Source organism: Gallus gallus, chromosome 2, assembly GCF_016699485.2.
Source record: "Gallus gallus isolate bGalGal1 chromosome 2, bGalGal1.mat.broiler.GRCg7b, whole genome shotgun sequence".
NCBI lineage: Eukaryota > Metazoa > Chordata > Aves > Galliformes > Phasianidae > Gallus > Gallus gallus.
The window spans coordinates 118,798,437-118,822,930 of NC_052533.1; the positions used below are offsets into that span (position 1 = coordinate 118,798,437).

Sequence of the window (24,494 nt, forward strand, 5' to 3'; positions counted from 1 at the left end):
TCTTTTCTGGGAAATAAAGCTGTTTTCATGACATTTTTATTTTTTTTTTAAGTAGTACATCTGAAAGTGACTGAAGATGTTTTGAAAACTGAGTAAACCTGTAATGAGCTTACCAAGGCTGCCAATGTAAAGGCAAACAGCTGTACAATGGCAGCAGAGAGGCACTGTGTTGTGTTTAAATACAGTCAGGCAGAAGCCAGTGGATAATGCTCAGTAATGGGTTAATCAATACTTATTATGGTTTTATTGGTTCACTAAAGAGAGAACAGAACCTAGTGAGCACAGAGTCGAAAAATCACTGCATCTGATCTAGATAACATCTTCTCTCCCTTAGGGATTTCCCTATTCAAGAATCCAATTTACCATGCCTGATTGACAAGGATTGGATCCTAGGGAATCACATAACTCTTTTTAGGACCCAATAAAATCCTAATGGATTTGTCTGACCGGTCAGGAGATTCAAGTTTTACTAAACTGAGGGGCTTTGTTGCAATTAGTCTGTATTCTACTTGCTGTTGAAAAACTAAGCTCTTAGGAGTCACTGCTTTCTAAAACGCTGGAGTCATGCTGGGTTGTGAATGCCAGATAAAGTTACCTTTCTTTGCAAAAGGAAACTCTTACAATGGATCATAAAATTCAGAAAGCTTAATGTTAAATCACATTAAATTGGTGACCAAAATGATGAAAAATAATAGTATCTTTCAAGTTAAGGACAATGCTTCTTCATTTTATGCTATTAAAAAAGATACTGTACAGCAGATTCAAGCCTTTGAAATAATTTTCAAGAATAAATTTGCATGTTTAACATTAAATTAATTAATTACTTAGTTAATTAAAAAATCAAAACAGGATAAATAGATGAAGGCATTGTACAAGAAATCCTTTCTGTCAAACTGTTAATCACTATGGGAAACAATTTGTTAACGCTTCAATATTGTTGGTATTATATTTTGTTTTATTCCAGTGGATATTTTTACTGAAAATAATATAGGTTCAAGACTTTGTTTCACTCAGAGCCCTAGCCTGCCATGTATGTAGCCAAAAGGGAGTAAGGTGTGAGAACTTCAGTGTTGTAACAGCCTATTCCTCACTTGGAAAGTAACAAGAATGCTCTAGACTGGATCCCAAGTACAGGGTATCACAGTCTTGGATTAGTGATCTAACCTGTACCAGGTCACAGTATTTAGCTTCAGCTTTGCTGAAAACATTAGATTTTTGTTGAACACATTACAGTCTCAAGCCTGGTGTTTCTTTAGTACCAAAACTGAAATAACTTCTGCTTTCTGTGCAGATAGTTTGCATGGACAGGAACTGCCATGCCAGCTGATTGCTACAAAGGGATGTGTTAATTTTTATTTCACATGAAAAGCATAAAAGCTATTTAATGCATCATTTTATGATAAGAATCACACAAGATTATTTGCAGAATTTCAGCAGCTGTTACATCCTTTTCTTTCTACAGTATTTATGTAATGAAAAAGTGTTTTTGTAGCACTGAATATTTCTTGTTTTACAGAAATGAATATAGAGGCAGAAAAGGGTATAAAATGAAATGAAAGGTAAACAACAAGTACATATTAAAACAATAAAAAAATTGATTTAAGATCTCTTTCTCTGGAATGGAAGAATGAAGAAACAGCAGCAATACTACTCTTTGGATTTTATTCCCTTTTATTTCTTCAAGATGATAGAGTTTGCCAAGAATATCAATACCAATCTGGCAAATGTTCAGTGGTCTGCTTTAGACTTCTGTAATCTGTGTTATTTCCCGACACTGAAATACCTATAGTAGGGATTCTATGAAAAGAGGAAAGCTTTATGTTGTATTACGCTTTACAGTCACACTTCCCTTACTCAGAGGAATAAGAAAAAAGCTCCTCTGAGATGCTGATTTCAGCTTCTGCACATCTTTCTCTAGAAATCCCAACCCATGCTTCATCTGCTTTCATAGGTGTCCTTAGACAGACTGAAACTTATTTCACTTACCTTCAGCTAAAACTGAGGTTTGGAACAAAATTTAGTACTTAGGCTGCTTCTGCAGTCCACAGAGCATCTTTGGAAGGTGATTAATCTCATACTGCAATAGGGACCATGAAAGTCTCTTGGAACTGCTTATATGGAAGGAACTTAAACAACTATCTGAAAGTAGAAGCATACTTCTGAAGTGGTTAAAATTGAACTAAGTATATTTCTCCTACAATCATGAAGGTGACTGAGGAAGAGGGAATGAAGCCAAAGAACTGATAAATCCTCAAAAGGTCTTAAATGTTTTCCAAACTTTGGAACTTTGTTTTAGAGTTCAAAAATTTAAATTCCTTGCATCTCTCTCTTACAGATACATGTATCTAGACATCTAACAAAAATTCTTACTGACATCCTTTAGAAAATATTCCTTACCCACAGATCAGCTATTTTTTTGGTTCACAATGACTTATTTTACAGAAACATAACGCTCAAGGAAAGTATATATTGGACAGCATTAGATATTGAAGTCTTATTTTTTTTAAGAAAAGCAACAGTGTGGTTAATAGCAAGTCAGTTATCCCATATTGTCCCTCTTTCTTCCTGTTTTATGGTAGGTTTTTAACCTTTTATAGTGTGGAACATATTTTAATAGAGAGATTATTTAGCATCTGCATTACTTCTACCAAATAAGGATCACAAAGACTACTTCCCCTCTTTTTGATTGCCTGGCAGTTCTCTGGTAACTAGACTAATCATTTCCAATGAAATTTAATGTTAGGAAAGTATTTAAGTCCAAATTTCCAAAAGTGAATATTAGCTTGGAATGCCTACCTTAATTCACTTCCTCTTTAGAGGAAAACAAGGTCAGTCTGGAGGGATATCTGAGCAACCTGATCTAGCTGTAGATGTCTCTGTTCATTGCAGGAGATTTGGACTAGATGGCATCAAAAGGTCCCATTCCGAATCAAATGATTACATGATTCTAAACTAACCATCTTTTTCTGAATCTGAAAAACACCACATTTCTTACAGATTATAATGTGTAGTAAGATATCTCTAGAGCACTTTAGAAATACTTTTTCAATTTTAAAAATTGAAACAAAATTTTCATTTTTAACAAATGTTCAGTTCAGTTTCCTTTTTAAATTATTTATCTTGGTTCTCAAAAACCATACTGTAATACAACGCTAATCAGTGTTATTTAAAAAGACTTCTGTTTGAAAAATTTGACTGCTTTCAATATTATACAGAGGGGTGATTGCCAAAATATGGTTACGTTGTTCCAGGTAACTCCAGCAGTTAGAATCCAATTAAACAAACAAATAAACAAACAAAAACCACTAAGAGGTTCCAAAATAAAATCAAATTTTCATGCTAGATTCTCATAGCATAGTTCCGAATTCTATGTAAATGCATGTCATGTACATGAAGTCCCCTGGATACTGAGTCTACTCTGTAGCCATGAAAATCAGACTGATTTTCCTTGGGTGCCAAATACCTAGAAACATTAAAATCATAGAATTATAGAATAATAGCATCATAGAATTGCTCAGGTTGGAAAAGACCTTAAAGATCATTGAGTCCAACTGCAACCTAACCATACTACCCTAACTCTAACAACCCTCCGCTAAATCATGTCCCTGAGCAGTGGCGTATTGGAAGAGAGCAATAAGGTCTACCCTCAGCCTCCTCTTCTCCAGACTAAACAGCCCCAGTTCTTTCAGTTGTTCCTTGTAGGACATATTCTCCAAGCCCCTCACAAGCCTTATTGCCCTTCTTTGGACCTGCTCCAGCACCTCCATGTTATTTCTGTATTGAGGTGCCCAAAACTGAACACAGAACTCAAGGTGAGGCCTCAGCAGGGCCGAGTACAGGGGCAGGATTACATTTCTCTTGTCCTGCTCACCACACCATTCCTGATACAAGCCAGGATGCCATTGGCCTTCTTGGCCACCTGGGCACACTGCTGGCCCATATTCAGCCAGCTGTCCATCAGTACACCACGGTCCCTTTCTGTCAGGCAGTTTTCGAGCCACTTCTCCCCAAGCCTGTAGGGTTGCCTGGGATTGTTGTAACCAAAATGTAGGACTCAACACTTGGCCCTATTGAAACTCACACAGTTCATTTTGGCCCGGCGATCCAGTCTATACCTGAGCTGAGAAAATGTATTTGTGCTTGACCTTGAGTGTCATTGCTTTCCTTGATAGTGAGATTTCCTATCATTATCAAAATGCAGCTTTCCATCAGGGAGTATGAAATTATTTCCTTTTTTTTTTTTTTTTTTTTCATTTTCTGATGTGAAGGTAGTATGAATACCAGTATTCTCAGTGTATCTACTTTTTTACTTAGCTTTTTAAAATTATTTCAGAGATCTAATGTTTCAGTCAAACAAGATCTGTTTACTCTTCTTGTTTTCTAAGATTATTCTCTTTCTTTGTAAAATATAAGTTTATTCATATATAGCAAGAAAAAATATATATCATTTTGCTTTGCATCACCAGTTGGAAAATAAAGTACTAAACTTACCAGTCTGGTTGTAAGCCGAAGGGTATCCATATACATGCAAATATACATTGTACACAAAATTTCATGCACACGCATGAATATTTATTTATATATATACTCAACACATTGTATGGTCTTGCTTACAGAAACAAAATGAATGCAGAAGATATTATGCCTTATGAAGTATCCTGTTGTGTTATTCTTTTAGTGATTAATTTATTTTTGTTTGGTTCCTTTAATGACTTAGTACAAAAGTGACAGACCTTTTAAAGTTGTTCCTTATGTGTTATTGTGTTTACATGAAGATTTCTCCCTAGTTTGTTATAGTAATAAATGAGTTCATTTAGCAGTAATCTTCTTTTTCTGCCTCTTAAATTTAAGCTTTTTTGCCTGCCAAATGAATGGTATTATGAAAAAATACATATCAATGTTGCAGAAAGGTCAGTTCAGTTTTAGGACTTTTTTCTCATGCCAAAGCACAGGTGCTTCAGATACACCTAATTATAGCAGTAATTAAAGTTATTACCTTACCTGTTTATTCAAGAGCACAAGGACTTCTAATGGGAGCAAATCAAGATATAAAGACTTGCTGTCAATTAGGCTTGAAAGTTTGAGAAGATAACGAAGGAGGTTTGGAGTCAGGTTTCAGTTCTGCACAATAACAAAAATAGTAATTCAGCACTTCTTACTTTTCCTGGAACCATTCCACAGTTCAGGAGAAGAAAGACGAGAAGATTACCTGGGTAACATGATCTTAAGGGTACCAGAAAATAATGGCATTCTCCCATAGCCACGTTTATGGAAGAGCCTGCTGCCAGCAGGAGATGGAACTGCTGCAAATACAAGCCCATCAATGGTAGAAAACAAATGTGTTCAGCTTCTCGTCACAGATCCTGTCAATATAGTGCTGGCCACAGAAGGACAGGTGAAATGTGACTCTGCTGTGGGCAGTGCACTTTTGAGTCCTTGTCTTGGTAAAATGTCATGACATGACTAGCAGTACTTTCACAAAGATGTAATTTAGGATTGACAGTTCATTGAAAATAACATTCTGCTACATGTTTTCTTAGACAGTGTGCCTCCATTAAAGTCAGGAAAAAGGAACTGTGGCAACTACAGAGCAAGGTAAGTGACTTACTGAAATTCTGTGATTTGTCCTGTCTGACCTGTAAGTTTCAAAAAACTATGTCATACTGACTGGGAACTGTATTGCTTATAGGCTTAAATATAATGGCATGCATACTTATAGCTCAAAATAAACAACTACAGTTTATTTGTATATCACAAGCCAAATGAAAATATCAGACGTGCATCACTTAATAAATTAGATTAGTCACACGTTTTAAATATTCTGTTTTTGCTGTCTGATTTCATTATGTATATTTTGCAGCAAATAACTAGAAATGTTGCTTGGTAAATTGGAAGGTAGTATATCTTAGTTGTAACCATTATAATCTGTTTCTTTGAGGCAGGCACTTCCAAACATTAATGAAAACACAGAGCGTATTCTAAAATGTAAATGCATATAACAGAGAAAATTAACTGATAGTAAGAAAATACTTATATTTTCCTTTTTTTGTCTGATAGGTCTAGTTCTGCAGAGAGGAAAATATTAACTCAGGATAACAATCTCTCTTTTATTGCAAGTGTCCCACAAATAACCAAATTTTAGTAGTTCACTCCAAAAGTAATGACTGCTATTTATTTTCATGGAAATTACAACAGATACAAAAAGCACAACAACATTATTTGCTGGAGGAAATTATCAGCTACAAAACACTATTTTTCAGCATAGTCACCACCATTACCTATGGATTTTCACCAGCCACAAACAAAAGCCTGCATGCCGCGCTTGCAGAAATCTGCACCAGCAGAGGTGACTGACTGTTGTCACCACTGCTGAAATGCACCACTGACTGCCTCACTGTGCTCACATTCATCGTTTGGCCTCCATAAATCTTCAGCAAGAATTAATGAATGTCAATGGGCACAATATTTTCCACATGGAGGATAGCTCTTTGCTCCATATGTACTTCCACATCAGACACCATTTTGTCAGACTGCCCCTCTGCTGCCATCTGTCACACAGCAACAAAATGTAATGGAATGTTGGTGGGAAGGTTCAGCCTCCACTGCCATAACACCATCTGCCTCTGATGTAATGGGCCAGTATAATAAAATAGGAGGCATTATTTTTGGAGCATGCCTCATATATGCCAGTGCTGTAGGAATTTACAGCAACAGGTATGTGGTGCCTGGTTTACATCAAAGTGATGTAAACAACAACAGTATACCAGTGATAAGAGCTAAAACTAAATCACTTAACATTTACAATGTCTGGTTTTCTTTTCCAAGATATTGGAAAATATGACATAGTTTTATAGGTAGTTGCTTCAAAGACTTTAGTTTTACTGTTTTGTTTATTTAGTCTCACTGGCCAAGCTATCCCATAGTGCTGTGTTCCAATGACTCCCATTCCCATGCTTATTTTCCCAGTCCATGATGTCCCACCAGAAGCCATCATGAAACAAATAGGGTCTGGATGTTAATTTAAAGCCAGGACCTTGCAAACAGATCCACTCACACACCTTCCATTGATTTCATTAACTTTGCAAGATGCAGACTCAAGGCCCAAAGGGTTATGCTAATTCTGTGTAGACACTTTGAGGAAGCTTTCCAAGATTAGGGGAGGTGTGAAATAGGTTTCTTCCCTCAATATGCTAAAGTGCTTCTGATGTTGTTTGGATCACACTAAAGGAGATTAGAATCTCAGGGAAAATTTTAGGAAAGCATTTTGCTTACAGATCATTCTCCTTATCTTTTATTTATTTTCTCTTTTCCTGTCACTCTGCTATAATGTTATAAGAAACATTAGCAAAACCACAGACACTTTTGTCGTTTCCTACTGATTACTCCCTAGCCAATGTCCTAATCCTCTATTTATTATATCACAAGTGGTTATTATAGAAACTACTGGGGTTATAAGCAAGGTTGTGATTTTAGTGTTGGAACAAGCAGTAGAAAACAAATGGGCATTAAGTTAGTATGTAAGCCTTGTGGGATTTATAATTTGTTCATGAACCGTCAATTTCTCCTTTTCAAGTCAAAATGTTTCCTATAAATACAGTCAAACTTGCAACACTGATTCCAGGACAAACACTTCCAAAGTATTCCCACTGAATCACTGGCTTTGCCTCCTATTTCCATTGCAATAGAGACCTAGCTCTGAAGTGGCAAAGAAATATTAGTGTACTTTTAAAATTATTCAAAATTCAGAGACTTTGTTACTGTGAGATAGCAAAGTCCTGTATTAAAGGGAGACCCGAAACTTAGCAAACTCATGGAGAGCTATCCAAACTTCCTACTTTAGCTACTTATTCGAGGACTAAAACCTGAACACAGAAGTAGAGATCTATGCATTTACTGTCAGTGGGAAGCTGCTTCTTCAGGAAGTCTGATCTGAAAGTGCCAGCAGACAGACAATTTTAAGCATTAGGTGCAAGACAACTGACCTCACATTACATTTGGAATAGACCCTAAGCATTAGACAATTTTGATTCCTGGTGATGCTCTGACTTAGAAATACACTATTCTGGCCCCTGCTCCTTCAGTCGTGTGTCTTCAAGTATAATATTTTGCACTATAGCATTCGTTAAAAAAAAATATTTAGCAAGGAGTATAAAGTTCCCTTCCTAGAGTAAGGATAGAATACAAATCCTCTTTCTGGATAAGCACCCTTTTCTTTCTTTTTTTTTTTTTTTTAAAGCATACTCTAAGCTGAGAAATGAATTTCAAAATAACAAAGTACCTTGTGGGATCTCCTGTGGGTGCCCAGCAGCTTCACCTGAGCCTCTGCGGTGTACATTGCACTTTGGTGTCAACACAGATTGAAATACAGTCTAAGCCTTGGAAGACAGGAAGGGATGGTTTTTTGTTTTTTTGTTTGTTTGTTTTTTAAGTACTTTCTCCTCTCCCTCTTTCTTGAATATGTTTGGTTTGTATCTTATTCTTTTTTTGTAAACTAACAAACCTTAGTTTACTTCTAGTAATTCAATAATCTGAAGGTATTTTAATATCCTTTCCATTGCAGTATTAGTATTGTGACAGCAAACATTGCCATTATTGACAGAAAGGAAAAAATAAATATATATACTGTCTAATTTTTCTCATTTTGCTTGAAGTCATCTTTTGATGATGACTGTGCTTGTTCAGTACTAGAGTCTTCTCAAGAGTAACCTCCCTTCATTTGTTTATTAGCCTGCAGAGTAATGAATACCACACTTTCTAGAGAATATTCCCCCTTTGTGAAAATACTGAATTATTGGCACTGTATAACTTCTTGATGACATATATTCCCACTTAAGTGCCAGAAAGAGAGTGGAGGATAGTAAGACATGAAGTCCAGGGGCGCTTACAGGAGACATCATGACAAATTATGTAACATCAAGCACCTGGGAAACCCATGACGACTGTTTGGAGTGTCAAAATAGCTGTAGACGGTAACAGGAAAGTGCTGCCTGCTTTCTCACTTTGTTTTTTAAATATTCTATGCTCTCTTTGAAGGCAGTCTTATGACAGCAGACAACAAACTGAACCTCAAAGAGATAATAGATTCTGACATAGTGGATGTTTTTTTTTCATTTTTCTTGAATTTTCACCCCCCAATTTTACACTTTCCTGGAGCAAGAAGCAATCTACCAAAAGGGCACAACTTGAACTGGTCAACAACAGAGTCTCTGATTCCCTTTCATGTTGCAGAACTGAAAGCAATAGATTTTATGCTCTTTTTCACTTAAGAAGTGCTCCAGATACTGCACATGCAAAGGTGTAAGGAGCAAATAGAAAGAGCCTTTCCCACATAATTCTCTTGCTAGTGTGCTTATAGGGGAGAAAGAGACCATTTCAGTTACCATCATCCTCTAGAATATTCCATTTCTTTCTTATTGAACATAATCTAATAAACATGAATATGCTGGCCACAGGAAATACAGTTTAAAATAAACGTAGTGAAAATGAGCAGCCGAATAGTTGCTGGTCATCTCAGAAATAAATATCAATGTTGTTCATATATGTTCTATGTCTTGTGAAGTGCAGAGCATTGTATCTCCATCGGCTTTGCATTGCAAAATCTGTCTTGTGAAAGCGGACAGTTGTATCTTGTTCTTCTACTGCAATAGATTAGGGATTAAAGACCATTATAATCAGCTTTAATGCTTCAAAGTCATCTGCTTAAATACATGCTTTAGATACAGGACAAGAACAGAGTTTGCCATATACACCTACACAAGAGAGGGAGAAGCTTAAAGTGCCCTCTTATGCTCTGCAATTTACCCTGAGTGCAGATTGCATTACAAAAGGGTGAATGGCCTCTACAAGGCAGCTATTCCCACTCCTTTGCAGAAGCATGGGGAGTGAGTAATGTCTGGCTGTGACCCTTGCCCCGACATACTGACCAGCACAGCCTGGCTGGTGCAGAGAGAAGAAATCATCTGTACCAGGTAAAAGGCTAATGCAGTTTATTTTCTTCTTGGAGCAAGGGGTAATCAGGGACTATATTGTGACTGAGTCATGGTTCAGTCCCTGATCTCCAGAGGCACACGATGAGCAACTACTAGGGATAATTCAGCAGTACGCCCCGTGAAAACAAGATCTTAAAGCACAGAACAAGACATTATATTTAAAGGATCAGGAAAATCTGTAGAAATATGTGCAGTAGAAACATATGAAATGGTGCAGCATATTTTCTTTTAAATGACTTTCTCTCATTTGTAACTACAGTGCGCTCTGCACTGCCCACATTCCTGCATTGCCTCACACTTTTATCACGGACATTCTTGGATCATTTCTACAACCAGGTTGATTGTAACTTTCAGGAATTATTTTTCTAGTTAAGTTTTCATATTTCTCCACACAAAATAATAAAAAAAGATAGGCTCAGGTTTAATTGTTTTAAATACATTTCCTTCATCTAATTTGTAATAAGATGTAGAGTTCTTATACTAGAGATATTTATCCAACATAACCTCCAGTAGTGCTAATAGCTTTCTTAGCACAGCTATATCTGCTTATGAATAATTTCGAGATTGTGGTCCAGATGTTCTTTAAAATTCTAAATAACATACTTTTTCAGGTTTTACTCTCTATTAAAAATTGCATAGTTTATGCTTTACTGAATGAAATGCTGCTAATTTATTTCAGATTGTCTAATGAAACTAGCAAGTACTAATTTTCAGCCATCACTGTGTGCAAACTATTTAACTGAGATTTTTTTTTTCCATGTTGTTGGACCAAGAATGTTCACTGAAAGCACCGAGTACTACGTACAAATCTCAACTTATAGATTTTATAATTTCCTCCTGAAAATGTTCTGGAATTTAGAGTTATTATTCACTAAAATTGTACTAGTGCATTTAATGACACTGCTTGAAGGATTGTAGATTACTTGTATGATAAACATTTTGCAAGGTTTGAACAATATGCATGAAGCTATATTATATCAAACAGCGGAGATTCTATGAGATAGACATATCTCTGTTCCCCTTAGGGTAATAATCATTCAGCAATGCACCTATTGCATCCCAGTACTTCTATTTCTTGCACTCAGAAGAAGTATAGAAAGATTTAACAAACATGCAGTACCAGGCCTGCCTTTACTGCTGTTGATCGGGGCTCAGGCAGAGAGCCTCCTTCTCTGACATCATTTTACTGCAGTTTTCAAACAGACACTTCACACTTTGTCTGAACACCAACCATAATTTCTGTCATGATTCGTTAAGATCGAACAAACCCTCCTAAGGCTACTGAGAAAACTTCAGCAGTTAATATTCAAAACATGAAAATCTAGGCTTGGATTCTAATTTGCTACTGATGCAATATTAAAGCAATATATGTATAAAATATTAATGCTGTATTTGTTCTGAATTTATTTTATTTAATTTTTTACACAAGGGTAAAACCCTTGCAGCCTTAAAACAACATGTCTCATTTTCAAGGATGTCCTGGGGGGCAAACAGACAGGGAATATACACACAGCTCTGTAACCTGAACAACAGTGTGGTAGAGGGACTGTGCTGAAAGATATACTCTTTCATGAGTAATAAGGGTTTTGCTGATAAAAATAAAAATGTCATCTTATCTGTTTGACCAGTTGATAGGATATAATTTCTAATACTACCCCCTTGAACCCTTCATAGAAGAAGAAGCCTGGAGAAAATTTGGAGATAAGGTCCTTCACTTACTCCATCAGTATTAATAAAAAAAAAAAAAAAAAAAAACCCTCAGATTCACTTTTCAGACAGGATTCTTTTCAATAATCACATTACTGTGATTACTGTGATCACATCATACTTCAGAAGCTTTGTTCATCCTATTTTTTCTAACCAGGAAAGATTTTTTATAGTAATTCTGACATCATCATTAATACCAGACTCTGAAGTTGTAAAGCTAAAAAAAAAAGCAGAGTCTCAGACCCAGAATTGAGTTAATTAACTGTGTACTTATCCAGTTCAAAAAATGCGAATTTCTTTTAAATGTCACTTTTTGATTTCCTCCTCAATAATGTGAATCTGTGCTATATTTGATTTTTGGACACTGCCTGCACTACATTCATTATACCCAGTCCCACTGAACTATGACATTAATTGAGGCATTTGGGGAGAAATAAAAAAATACTGATCATGAATAAAGTGGACTACAATCAGTAGTTTCCAAACATTAGAGCAGTGGGGTTCTGGCATGGTAGTAGTGTACAAAACTAATGAACAGCATTTTAAATAGAGTTTGATAAGTTTATGAAAAAGACTGTATGATGTGGCATATAAGAGGCCTAAAGCTGATGATCTCAGCAATCCTTCCTAGACCCCTGTTCCTAAATTTGAAAGCCTTTAGCATTTGCTAAGCTACATAGAAATCTTAATACTACCTCATTTTCTGGAAGATTTTCTTTTCTTCAACCAGGGGATTACATTCTGATTACCATAGTGTAGGTTATGTAATGATACAAATATTAATGGCACTTTTATAAAGCATGAAACAAGGGTCTTAATCTGCTCATATTCCAAACTAAACAAGATTTTAAAACAAACAACAAAAAAACAGCTAACCAGTCAGAGTACGAGGGTTCAGGTTTTGCACAAAATTTTCAAACTTTAAAGATAAGAAAAATCAGTTGAGTTTAGATATTGCTCATTATTTTATAAATTTATTCAGAAATTATCTTATGAATGGTTACCTGTCTGGCAACTCCCAGATACAGTATTAACATTGTGAATAGCCTAAGCAATTTTTCTTCCCTTTCCAGTGCAAATAAGTAAATGGTTTACTTCAAGTTCTTTAGGATATGGAAGAACTTTAAGCTTTCTACCCTCAGAATATAAATAGTAAGTGTATTCCTTTATCATCTCAGCTAATGGGCTCTCTTAACTTCCATGTTTGAACCCTCTTTTCTTGAGAAATGCCAGCCAATGGAAGCACTTACATGAGTGTCATATTTCATAACCTGCTTTGCCTCAAAGCTGCCTGTATGGAGAAATATAAGGACTTTCAGAGCCTGACAAATCCTGGATATGCATCTACTTGAACATACAAAGTCCAAATCACAGGCAAAGGAAGAAAAAAAATGGATAGGTCTGGACTTAACTGGAGACTTGTCATTTCAACATTATTGTTGTAAGAAAGTAGAGTGAGCCAGGAAAAAAAAAAAAAGTTTAAACATCAGGATGTATGGGGTTAAAATGATAACTGTTCCAAGTAAGCAGTTAGATCATGCAAAGGAAATGAAACAAAACAAAACAGAAAGAACAGTTATTTAGGCAGTTGAACTAACAGCGAATAATAATAATAAAAAGTAGTAGCACTGCACTTATGCTGATAAAATATGTAAATTCTGTCTCACAAACTAAATTAGTATCTTAGTACCATTTTCAGTGGATGTGTCAATAGTGAATTTGAGAGAAAATTTTATCAAAACTGAATTAAGAAATAGAAAGAAACTTCAAGCACCTGAAGCAGAAGCAAAGCTTGAGCAGTTTAATGAGCTAAAATGGAATCAGATTGCATGACATCACTGTAGAAATTTAAAAGAGCTACAGCAAGAAATTGCAAGATCTTGTGTTATATGTTTTAAACAAATTCAAGTCACAGCTCTACCCTTTTATTTAAAGATAGGAAATGTAGTTTCTGGATTTGAGAATGGGTAATGAAAATGATTAAGGCACTAGTATAAAGAACCATGAATCTGATTGCCATTTTATGCAATGTATTAGAACAAAATTCAGTAAGGGAAGGAATTTAAGCCATACTGCTTATAAATACATAGCTCCTCACAGAGCTCTCACCACTGTGCGGTTATGTATCACTGTTGTATTTGGAAGCCACAATAACTTATTCACATGGAATTAATCTGAGTGGTTGTGGTGGGTTACCTTGGCTGGCTACCAGACCCCCATACAGCTCTCTCTCACTCCTCCTCCTCAACAGGGTGAAGAGAGAAAATAGGATGGAAAAGCCCATGGGCGGAGATGAAGGCAGGAAGATCAGTTACCAATTATCACTGTAGGCAAAAACAGATTTGACTTGAACAAAATTATGCAATTTATTGTCAATTAAAAACAGAACTGGCTGATGAGAAAGAATGAAAAACTAAAACCCCCTTCCCCATTTCACCCCCCTTTTTCCCAAGCTACAATTCATACCTACATTCTTGACTGTTCAACTTCCTCCATGAGAAGCACAGAGGAACAGAGAATGAGAGCTGTGGTCAGTCCATAATGCTTTGTTCCTGCTGCTCCTACATGCTTATAGTCCTCTCCTTGCTCAAGTGCCCTTCTCATGGGATGCTGTCAGTCAATTGATCCAGTATTTCTTCTTTTCACAGACTATAGTTTTTCAAAGAGCGCAGTCCTTCATGAATGGAGTACTCCAGCATAGTCTTCACAATCTGTAGAAACCTGCCAAATCTCCTGCTCCTGCGTGGAATTCTTTCCTCAGGATGTGAGGCCTCCTCAGGAGACTGCTCCTGTATGGGCTGCAGCTTCTTTCAGGGCACATCTACCCGCAGTGTGGGTATCTGCTCCAACATAGTCCTCCATGGGATGCAGGGTGCTGCATTGTGCTGAACTATGGTCTTCTCCAGGACCGGCAGAGAAATCTCAGCTGTGACATCTCCTCCCACTCCTTCTTAATTGACCTTTGTGTCTGTAGGGCTGTTTCTCTCACAGTTTTCTGACTCCTCTCAGTCTGCTGAGAAAACTGCTGTGCAGCAGTTTATACCCTTTCTTAAATTTGTTTTCACTGGTGTACCACAATTTTGGCTGATGAGCAGAACTGTGCCTTGCAAAGAACAGCCCTGATTTCTCCCATAAGAGTCACCTCTACAGTCACCCAACTACTAGCATCTTACCATGCAAACAAAATAGAGTGGCTTTTGTCTATTTTAAATAAAAAAGTATAAAGTTCTTATAGCTAGTCTAACTTTGTCAGACTGAGGAGTATACATATTTTTAAGTAAGACAAGGACTAGTCTGAAAGTAATGCCTCCTATTTTATTATTTTGGCCTACTACCTCACAGGAAGGTGTTGGTCAGTCATGATCTGCCCTTAGTCATACTGACTGTCTTGGATCACCTCCTCATATTGCATATGCCTCAACTTCTCTTTCAGGAGGATCTCTTCCATGATCTCCCCAGGCACAGGGGAAAAATTTACCAGCCATTAGTCCCCTGGGTTTTCCCTCCTCCTTTTCTTAAAAATGGGACTGATGTTTCCCTTTCTCCACTCACCAAGAACTTCACCTGACAGCCATGACTTTTCAAAAATGATGGAGAGTGGCTTGGCAACCACATCAGCCAGTTCCTTCAGGACTCTAGGATGCATGTTGTCTAACCCCTTAGACTTGTACACATTCACCAGTGTATGTCTTGGAGTCTAGAGTCTCTTGGACTTGCTCTGCTCTTAGACTGGGAGGGATTTTGCTCTCCTGAATCCTGTCTAGAAGTTCAGAGACACAAGAAGTGTGGAAAGCCTAATTTTTTTTTTTGCTTTCTTTTATGGGGAAAAAAACATGAGTTACAGATTTGGTAGGGGATTTTTTAATTCACTATTTAAAGGGAATAAAGAGTTAGGCATTTAGATATCTGGTGTTTGGCCAATTAACTGATTTGAAAAAAATGGAATAATGCTTTAAAAGGAAAAACTGCTGGAAACTCTGAAATGGAAGAGCTGCTGAGTTTTGTACCAGATTGATAAGACATCACTTCATTGCTTCACCCATTACACCTGCTGTTCACAAACAGAGAAGGTCTGGTGGGAGATGTGGAGGTCGGGGGCTATCTTGGACAGAGTGACCAAGAAATGGTAGAGTTCTCAATTCTTGGTGGAGCCAGGAGTGGGAACAGCAAAATTACTTTGGAAGCTACCTTGGACTCCCGGAGGGTAGACTTTGAATTGTTCAGAAGACTAGTAGGGGGAGTCCCCTGGGATTCAGTCTTAGAGAGTAAAGGGGTCCAAGATGGCTGGTCACTCTTCAAGAAGGAAGTCTTAAAGGCACAGGAGCAGGCTGTCCCCCGGAGCCGCAAAATGAGGCAGCACAGAAGACTAGCGTGGATGAGTAGGGAGCTATTCTTGAGGCTCCAGGAGAAAAAGAATCTACCTCCTGTGGAAGAAGGGATGGGCTGCTCAGAAAGAATACAAAGAAGTTGTTAAGATGTGCACAGAGAAAATCAGAAAGGCAAAAGCCCAGCTTGAACTCAACCTGGCCGCTGGGGTAAAAAGGAACAATAAACTCTTTTACAAATATATCAACAGTAAGAGGAGGACCAAGGATAATCTCCATTCTTTACTGGATGAGGCTGGGAATGTGACCACTGAGGATAAGGAAAAGGCAGACGTTCTGAATGCTTTCTTTATGTCTGCCTTTAAAAGTCAGACCAGTTATCCTCAGGGTACTCCACTCTCTGACTTGGGAGTCTTGGCTGGGGAGCAGACTAAACCCCCCACAATTCAGAAGGACACAGTCAGAGACCTACTTCTCCAACTGGACTGCCACAAGTCCATGGGGCCAGATGAGATTCACACAAGAGTGCTGAGGAAACTGGCGGAGGTGATAGTTGAGCTGCTTTCCATCATCTATCAGCGCTCCTTGAATGGTGAGGTCCCAGAAGGCTGGTGGCTTGTCAATGTGACTCCCATCTACAAGAAGGGTTGTAAGGAGGATGCGGGGAACTACAGGCCTGTTAGCCTGACCTCAGTGCCAGGGAAGGTATGAAGCAGATTGTCTTGAGGGAGATCACGTGGCATGCGTGGGACAAGCAGGGGAACAGGCCTAGCCAGCATGGGATCACGAAGGGCATGTCTTGCTTGACCAACCTGATCTCCTTCTATGATCTAGTGACCGATCTGGTGGATGAGGGAAAGGCTGTTGATGTAGTCTAGGTAGACTCCAGCAAAGCCTTTGGCACTGTCTCCCACAGTATTCTCGTGCAGAAGCTGGCAGCCTGTAGCTTGGACAGGTACACTCTAGGCCTGGTAAGGAACTGGCTGGAGGGCCAAGCCCAGAGTGTAGAGCTGAACAGAGTTAAAACCAGCTGGCAACCAGTCATGAGTGGTGTTCCCCGGGGGTCGGTACTAGGACTTGTCCTCTTCAATATCTTTATTGATGACCTGAAGGAGGGCATTGAGTGCACCCTCAGTCAGTTTGCAGATGACACCAAGTTGGCTGGAAGTGTCGATCTGCCTGGGGGTAGCAAGGTCCTACAGAGGGATCTGGACAGGCTGGATAGCTGGGCTGAAGCCAATGGGATGGGATTCAACAAGACCAAATGCCGGGTCCTGCACTTTGGCCACAACAACCCCAGGCAATGCTACAGGCCTGGGGCAGAGTAGCTGGAAAACTGTGCAGAGGAAATGGACATTGGGGTATTGATCGATGCTTGACTGAACGTGAGCCAGCAGTGTGCCCAGGAAGGCCAGTGGCATCCTGGCTTGCATCAGAAACAGTGCTGCCAGCAGGAACAGCAAAGTAATTGTCTCCCTGTACTCAGCACTGGTGAGGCCGCACCTCAGGTACTGTGTCCAGTTTTGGGCCCCTCACTGCAAGAAAGACATCGAGGCTCTGTAGCACGTTGAAAGAAGGGCAAGAAAGCTGGTGAGGGGTCTGGAGTGCAGGCCTTACGAAGAGTGGCTGAAGGAGCTGAGATTGTTCAGTCTGGAGAAGAGGAGGCTCAGGGGAGACCATATTGCTCTCTATAACTACCTGAAGGGAGGTTGCAGTGAGCTGGGGGTCCGCCTCTTCTCTCATGTAACTAGTGACAGGACTAGAGGGAATGGCTCCAAGCTGTGCCACGGGAGGTTCAGACTGGGCAGTGGGAAATGCTACTTCTCTGAAAGTCTCTGAAAGGGTGGTCAGGCACTGGAATGGGCTGCCCAGAGAGGTGGTGGAGTCACTGACCCTGGAGGTGTTCAAGGAATGTTTGGACGTTGCGTTGAGGGACATGGTTTAGTGAGAACTATTGGTGATGGGTGGATGGTTGGACTGGGTGATCCTGGGGGTCTTTCCCAACCTTGGTGATTCTATGATTGCTACATTATGTGATGTTTATCATATTATCAGCAAATTGCTGGAATCTGAAATATATATTAAAAATAGAGTGCAGATATTGTTCCAAACTTCTGTATGTTGTCTCAGTAAGATGAACTTACCATGAGAATGGGAGAACATCTGATCAATCTAAATTAGTTATTTTTTTTTTTTTAGTAAGCAGAAGACATAGGATGCAAAGAATGTAAGCAATACAACCTCCTTTATAGTAAGAGCATTTAGACTAGCAGGTTATTTCATGTTTCATGGTTCCTCTTACAATATTCGTACTTACCACTTAGGTGTACCTGACTATCCCTGGTTAGCAATATTCTAAATTTAGAACAGCAAATATCAAAATACAGACAAATCTAGATAATTCATCACTGTGTAAATATTTCTACTTTTTAAATGCTAATATTATTGCCATTTTATATTGTCCTTCTGGTTTTGTGCTGCAAACATAAAATATTTCCACCCCTTCCTTTTCAGTGTCCTGACTTCTTCAGCTAAGCTGAAAGATGGTAAAATTTTTGAACAGGAACTTTGTTCCTTTCCAGATCTTTACAAAACACATGACACACCTGAAGCATTACATAAAGTCAATAAGCATTGCCTTCAATAAAAATGGAGAGACCCCTGATGAAAGTTTTAATCTTCTAAAATAACTAACTAGAGATCAAAGACTTTTTCCATCACCAACATTTTTAAAAGATTCAAGAAAAAAAATTGTACTTCATATTTAAAGGTATAGGTTGTAAGCATGTTTAATTGCAGAAAACAATTATTAAATTGTCCTCAGTTACAACAAGTAAATAAGTTGTGAGTAGCCTAAGAAGAAAGCGTAGAAATCATTTTACAGCAAACACTTGAGAAAAGCTGAGACTGCATTTTAAACACTGATAAGTACTGCAGTAAGACTAGTATACATTGAAGACAGTGTTTACATTGTGAGGAAAAGTTATTAAATTGGTTATTTAGATTATCATTTCAGTAACTTGCCTTTCTGTTCTAGTGTGGGTGTACACAGTTTTTGTTGTCATGGTTTAGAAGTCTAACCATTGGCTACGAGAAAGCTCAATAAATCAATAGCAATTGTTATGATAACAAGAAGCGGGACACTGTGGAATGGTAGTTGTAACACTATGCATGAGGAGAGGCATGACTTGTTTGGGTCTATTAAGCTAGTATTTATCTATGATTACATTGGGAATTTAGCCATAGAGATGGAAGCTGGCTATTATGATCTTATAATCAACTCACTATTCCATAAAGATATAGATTGACTCTTCTTACCTTTATTATATCTTCGCACAGTTACAAATAACTCTACAAACAATACTGGTGTGTTGACGTGTCTTTTTTATTTGTCATGTAAAAAATGAATCTGTGTAATAATCAATGTATAGTAATAAGAAAGTGGTATGAGAATAGGAAGCAAGCTCAGTGTTCCTGAAATACATTAAACTGAAATGCAAGTGGAAAGACGACACATTTTTCAAGAAAGAGTTAATTGACATTTCTGTTTACAGTTCTATCAACTTCCCATAAAGAGACCTCCTACAATTATGAGAAGATGGGTCATTCTCCAACATGGTTCTTGGTATCCCAGATGTAGCTTTTTTGCTTCTGATGATACCTAAGAGACATCATCTGTTCATGAATGAGACTATGTACACCAGATCATCACCCAGAAGCTACTAACTCCATAGTTTTATGAGAGTAATTCTTGGTTATTGCATTACAGTGAGCCTCTTTTCAGTGAGAACTAGTAGTGATAGGTGGATTGTTGGACTGGATGATCTTGTAGGTCTTTCTAAACCTCAGTAATTTTATGATTCTATACAGTGTTTTAATGAATCTGTTATACTTAAATCCCGGCCAAAGTGAAGCAAGTTGTTCAACTGTCTTTTCCTGGGCTAAAGAGCAGGGAATTGTTTTGCTTCTACTGGAAAAGGATTTGTTAGTAGAAATAGATATTTATGAACTAACTGACCAATTTTACTGCAGACTGACAATGGTAGAACTTTTTGCTCTAGCCTTTTGGTCTTTCTATTTTTCCTTTTTTTGGGGCGGGGGTGGGGGGGGTGGGAAGGGTGGATTGTGGTTTTTTTTGTCACAGTTTGTAGTCATAAAAATCAAGGAAACATCTGGAAACAAAACACAGTGAAATGCCTATTTCAGAAAAAAAGACTGATTTTAAAAATTACACAGAACTTGTGCATATATCTGGACTTAAACATATTTACAAAATCCCAAAAGGGTAAGCCAAATATGTATTCTGGGGTTTTGTAAACATGGGCTACAAGAGATAGATTGCATTATATGAAACTTCAAACATAACTCTTAGCAGACAGAAAAGAGAGTTTGTGCAGCAAGTAGTAAAACTTTAGAAGCACCTGCCACAGATAGTTGTGATGGCAGGATCAGTATGTTAAAAAGGGACTTAAACAAATGCATGCACAACAGACCTGTGAAAAGCTATTATAATATTAGTCAGGTATATACAACAACTAATGCAGCAACAGTTGATGTTAGGAAACAGAAATGCAGTGCAGAAAGCAACAAGGTTCATGTGCTTTACATAAGTTAACTAGTATTGCCACTGCTGAAAATTATTATTGGTCTAAACAGGGTACTTCTTGCATTTTTAGACACTTTAATTCTAAATTGTTACTCTCATCTCTAATTGGACTTTAAACTCTTCTGCATCTCTGGGCCTTGGCTTCCTTCCATGGGCCTTTGCAACCTTGCCCATGTCCTGGCATCTCATTTCTGATGTGGAAACATTTAAAAAATCTGGGGAAAAGATAATCAAGCCTCTCTTTTCCCTTCAGGACATTTACATTTTAAAATTTTGGGAATCCAGAGTCCAAAGACATGAATGAAAGCAAGGGATACAAGATAAATTAACAGAGGAAAAATTAACAGAGAAAACCTGTTATACAAAAGCAATCTGCAATGTTAAACAGAGGTGTTTTTTTTTTTTTTTGATAAGACTGAATGAATTTTCTAATTCTTTCAAAATGTAAATAAATAAATATGGAAACAAAGGTGAAGTTTTCTGCATTTCCTCCTTTCTCTTATTTACTATTTAACATTAGGATCATGATTCCGTATCTTCATCTCATTTTAGATTAAATTTTCAGAAGTTATCAGTGACATGCAAAAATATACAACCGCATGACGTAATTTCAGGGGTGAATTTGAGTAAAAGCAAAATGATTGTTTATAAACCTCATTGTCCCTATAAATGATCTAGTAAAAGAAAATTTTAAGATTTGGAAAGATTTCATGGGGAAAAAAAAAAGAGAGAAGAAGGGAAAGACCTGGGTCCATTATGTAATTTCAGTAACAGATCACAATACCATCATCACTTTCTACCCACCATCATAATTCTTTTGTTCCTTTTCTCTCTGCTGGATATAATCAGCCTTGTGGTTGCAATGTCTAATGAGGTGAAGAGAAGCCTGAATATGAAATTAGTTGTACCTTACTTATAATTTAACTTCATTCTTTGTCCTCCTAGAAAGACCTGTGCTCCCCACTTATTTTGTGTCTGCACTGAAAAGTCATGATATCTAATAGTACTCCAAGGGCACATAAAGCATTCCCAGTCTTCTTTGTTTGATTAGGTTGAGAATGTGAATAAATGTTTGCAGAACTTTTTGCATTAAGATCATCAATGAAGTGTTGTCCTCAGAACTATTTTTTGAGAACTCCTTTCAGCATAACACATTTCTTTTTAAAACAATCATCTATTTACTTATTTTCAATCCAGCTACCTCCATGTTACAACTTCTGTACTAATTCCCATTCTTACCATCTCAAGAATTTTGGAAGTGGTACTGTACCAAAAGCTATTCTGAAGTCATGACAGATTAGATCTACTGCATTTCCCTCGTCTGGGGAATCAGTTATCTTATCAAGAAAGCTATTTGGTTTGTCTAGCATGATCTACCTTTGGTGAACCGAAGATACATTTTATCCCATTTTCCATCTACTTCCTTTCCTAGTTACTAATAGAATTGCATTGGGCATGATGTTTACTTCAAGTAGTTTCAGAGGTAACTGTCTCCCACCTTGAAGTACACCTAAGAATGTACCACTGGATTTATTTCAGAAATACCACAAGCTCTAAATATATTTGAAAAAAGAGAAGATGATAATATAATACAGATACACACAGTGGGAACAATTGGTTTACAAACCTTTAAACAGACATTTTTACAGATCAATTAATATAACCTAGCATGTTGAATCTTGCTTCTTTTGGAAAAAATCTCATATTAATGAATGCACAATCAACAAATGCACAATTATCAGAGTGGCGTGACTAGACTGATACTTTACAGATCATATAGATAAAAGTATTACCACAGTGATATTAAAATAAAATGATATCAGTAATAAAAATAAATGGAAGTGCCTACCCGTGACCTAGGCTCACAGAAGAGCTCTAAAGGGACCAATCTCCAGAAAGAGATCCTTTCCTAGTGGTAGTCAGTCCTTAAATGGGGTTTAGGAGAGGTGGAGACAGGCTCCACCCCTTCCACTCATACAGGTGCATTGCCTTCACCTGTGCTCCTGCGGTTGACTCAGTGCTTGCCTTAGGTGGTCAATCAGTGGTTCAGGCTGTGATTCAACAGTTCCCATGCAATGGATCTGATATTACAATCAATTTTTAACTTGCTTGAAAATACCAGTCTATTTGTAATGGATAACACAGTAACAACTGGCATTTTATTGTTGTCGTACTATCTCCCTGGTCAAAAACAATGAGAAATTATAGAAAGGCAAATTTGAAATAAAATAAATATTCTTTAAATCCTGACAGACTTGAAAAACAAAAGGCCTCCATTTGGGAAAATCTGTATGTCATGTATGAATGATTCACTTTTGGATCTTAACAGAAAGCCATCCATGTGAATCTCAGTTGCTTTTAGAGGATACAGAGTATGAGACATTGAATTAAGATATAAGATAATAATAAAAATTAAGACCAAAAGTTGTGGTCTCTGCAAAACAGATAATTTTGGAACAGACTATATATCTAATATTATGACTGTACTTTATTTATGACTGTACTTTATTTATTCTTTATTAACTTTAATGCATAAGCGCCTGCTTTAAATAAAATATTTTTTCTGAATCATCTTATTTTATATCAAGAACCAAATCTTCAAATGATGTGAAGAGACAAAACTTTCCTGAAATCAAGGGAACTACATCTGCATTAAATTAAATAAACAACGGAAACATTTTTTTCTGTATTGTTTATCTATATTAGCAGTACTATATTTGCAGTATTATAATAACAAATAGGCTGTTTAAAAATTTGAAACTGGTGAGTTATATCCAAAAGATCATAATGCTTTTAGTCCTTTTTTATTCTTTCCCTTTGGAACATTTTCATTTGAAAAACACAGAATATGCATACTTCTATTAAGAAACTGAATTTAATACATTATTCTCTAGTGTTTCTATACCTGATTTTCCTGATGCCTTTACTTTACAGTCTTTTGAATTGGTGTCAAAAAAAGTCAGTGTCCTCTAAAACTTACCAAGGTAGGAGAGAGACCATGTGTGGCATACTAAATTTACCATGCTCATTATCTTAGCAGTCCTAATTCTAAGAAAACTGCATTAGACAATCATAGAAAGGGATCAGTATTGAAAACTACATCACCATGTATACATATATACATATATATTTGTGTATTAGTATATGCATATTGTATATAGTTACACTATGATTGGAAATTGGAATTGATGTTGTGGACCTAGGTGTCTTTAGTATTGCTCACATTAGAGAACAATTGGAAGTTTCAACCTAGGGAGCAGAAGCACACAATAGGTTTCATTGGCTGCAGTAGTTTTTTATGAGTGAGATTCCTCTTAATGTATAAACCAAAACTCCACAATAGTATGTTAGATATTCACTTATTGCATCCTGAAGAACACAACATTAGAATATTAGAAATATTAAAAGATAATAAATTTAATAATAATTACAATTGTTCATAAAAAGTATTCCGATGAGTTAAAATACTGAGTTTTTATGATACGATTAACAGGCTAACAGAAAGCACCTACAGAAGAAATCAAGAAAAAAATTAAAAATGAAAAAAAAAAAAAAAAAAAACACCTTAAGACGTAGTTTTCATTGTTCCAGTCTTTGTATGCTGACTATTTAGACTATAGCCTGCGGAATCTTACAATAATATTTAATTTTGTATTAATAAGGCTACTCTTCCCATATGAGAGCACTCACATGCATTAAAAATAAGTATATACCTAATAGTTCTGACTGATGTATAGGAATGGCTGGTCAGGATGTATGGTGAAATTAACGCACCCACAAAAACCTCTAGCTTAAGTTAAGTGTTTATTTAGGTTGGATCCAGTAGGTTTATTGAAGTGAGGAGGACAGACTGAATAGCAAGCACTG

General features: G+C 37.2%; 1 long non-coding RNA gene across 1 annotated transcript in view; it reads left to right on the forward strand.

Moving 5' to 3' along the window:
* Nucleotides 1–5,539: 5,539 nt before the first annotated feature.
* Nucleotides 5,540–24,494, forward strand: part of LOC124417687 — a 75,683-nt gene continuing 56,728 nt past the window's right edge. Inside the window, exon 1 of the long non-coding RNA XR_006936523.1 lies at nucleotides 5,540–5,595. This is a non-coding gene — a long non-coding RNA (uncharacterized LOC124417687). The remainder of the gene's footprint in view (nucleotides 5,596–24,494) is intronic.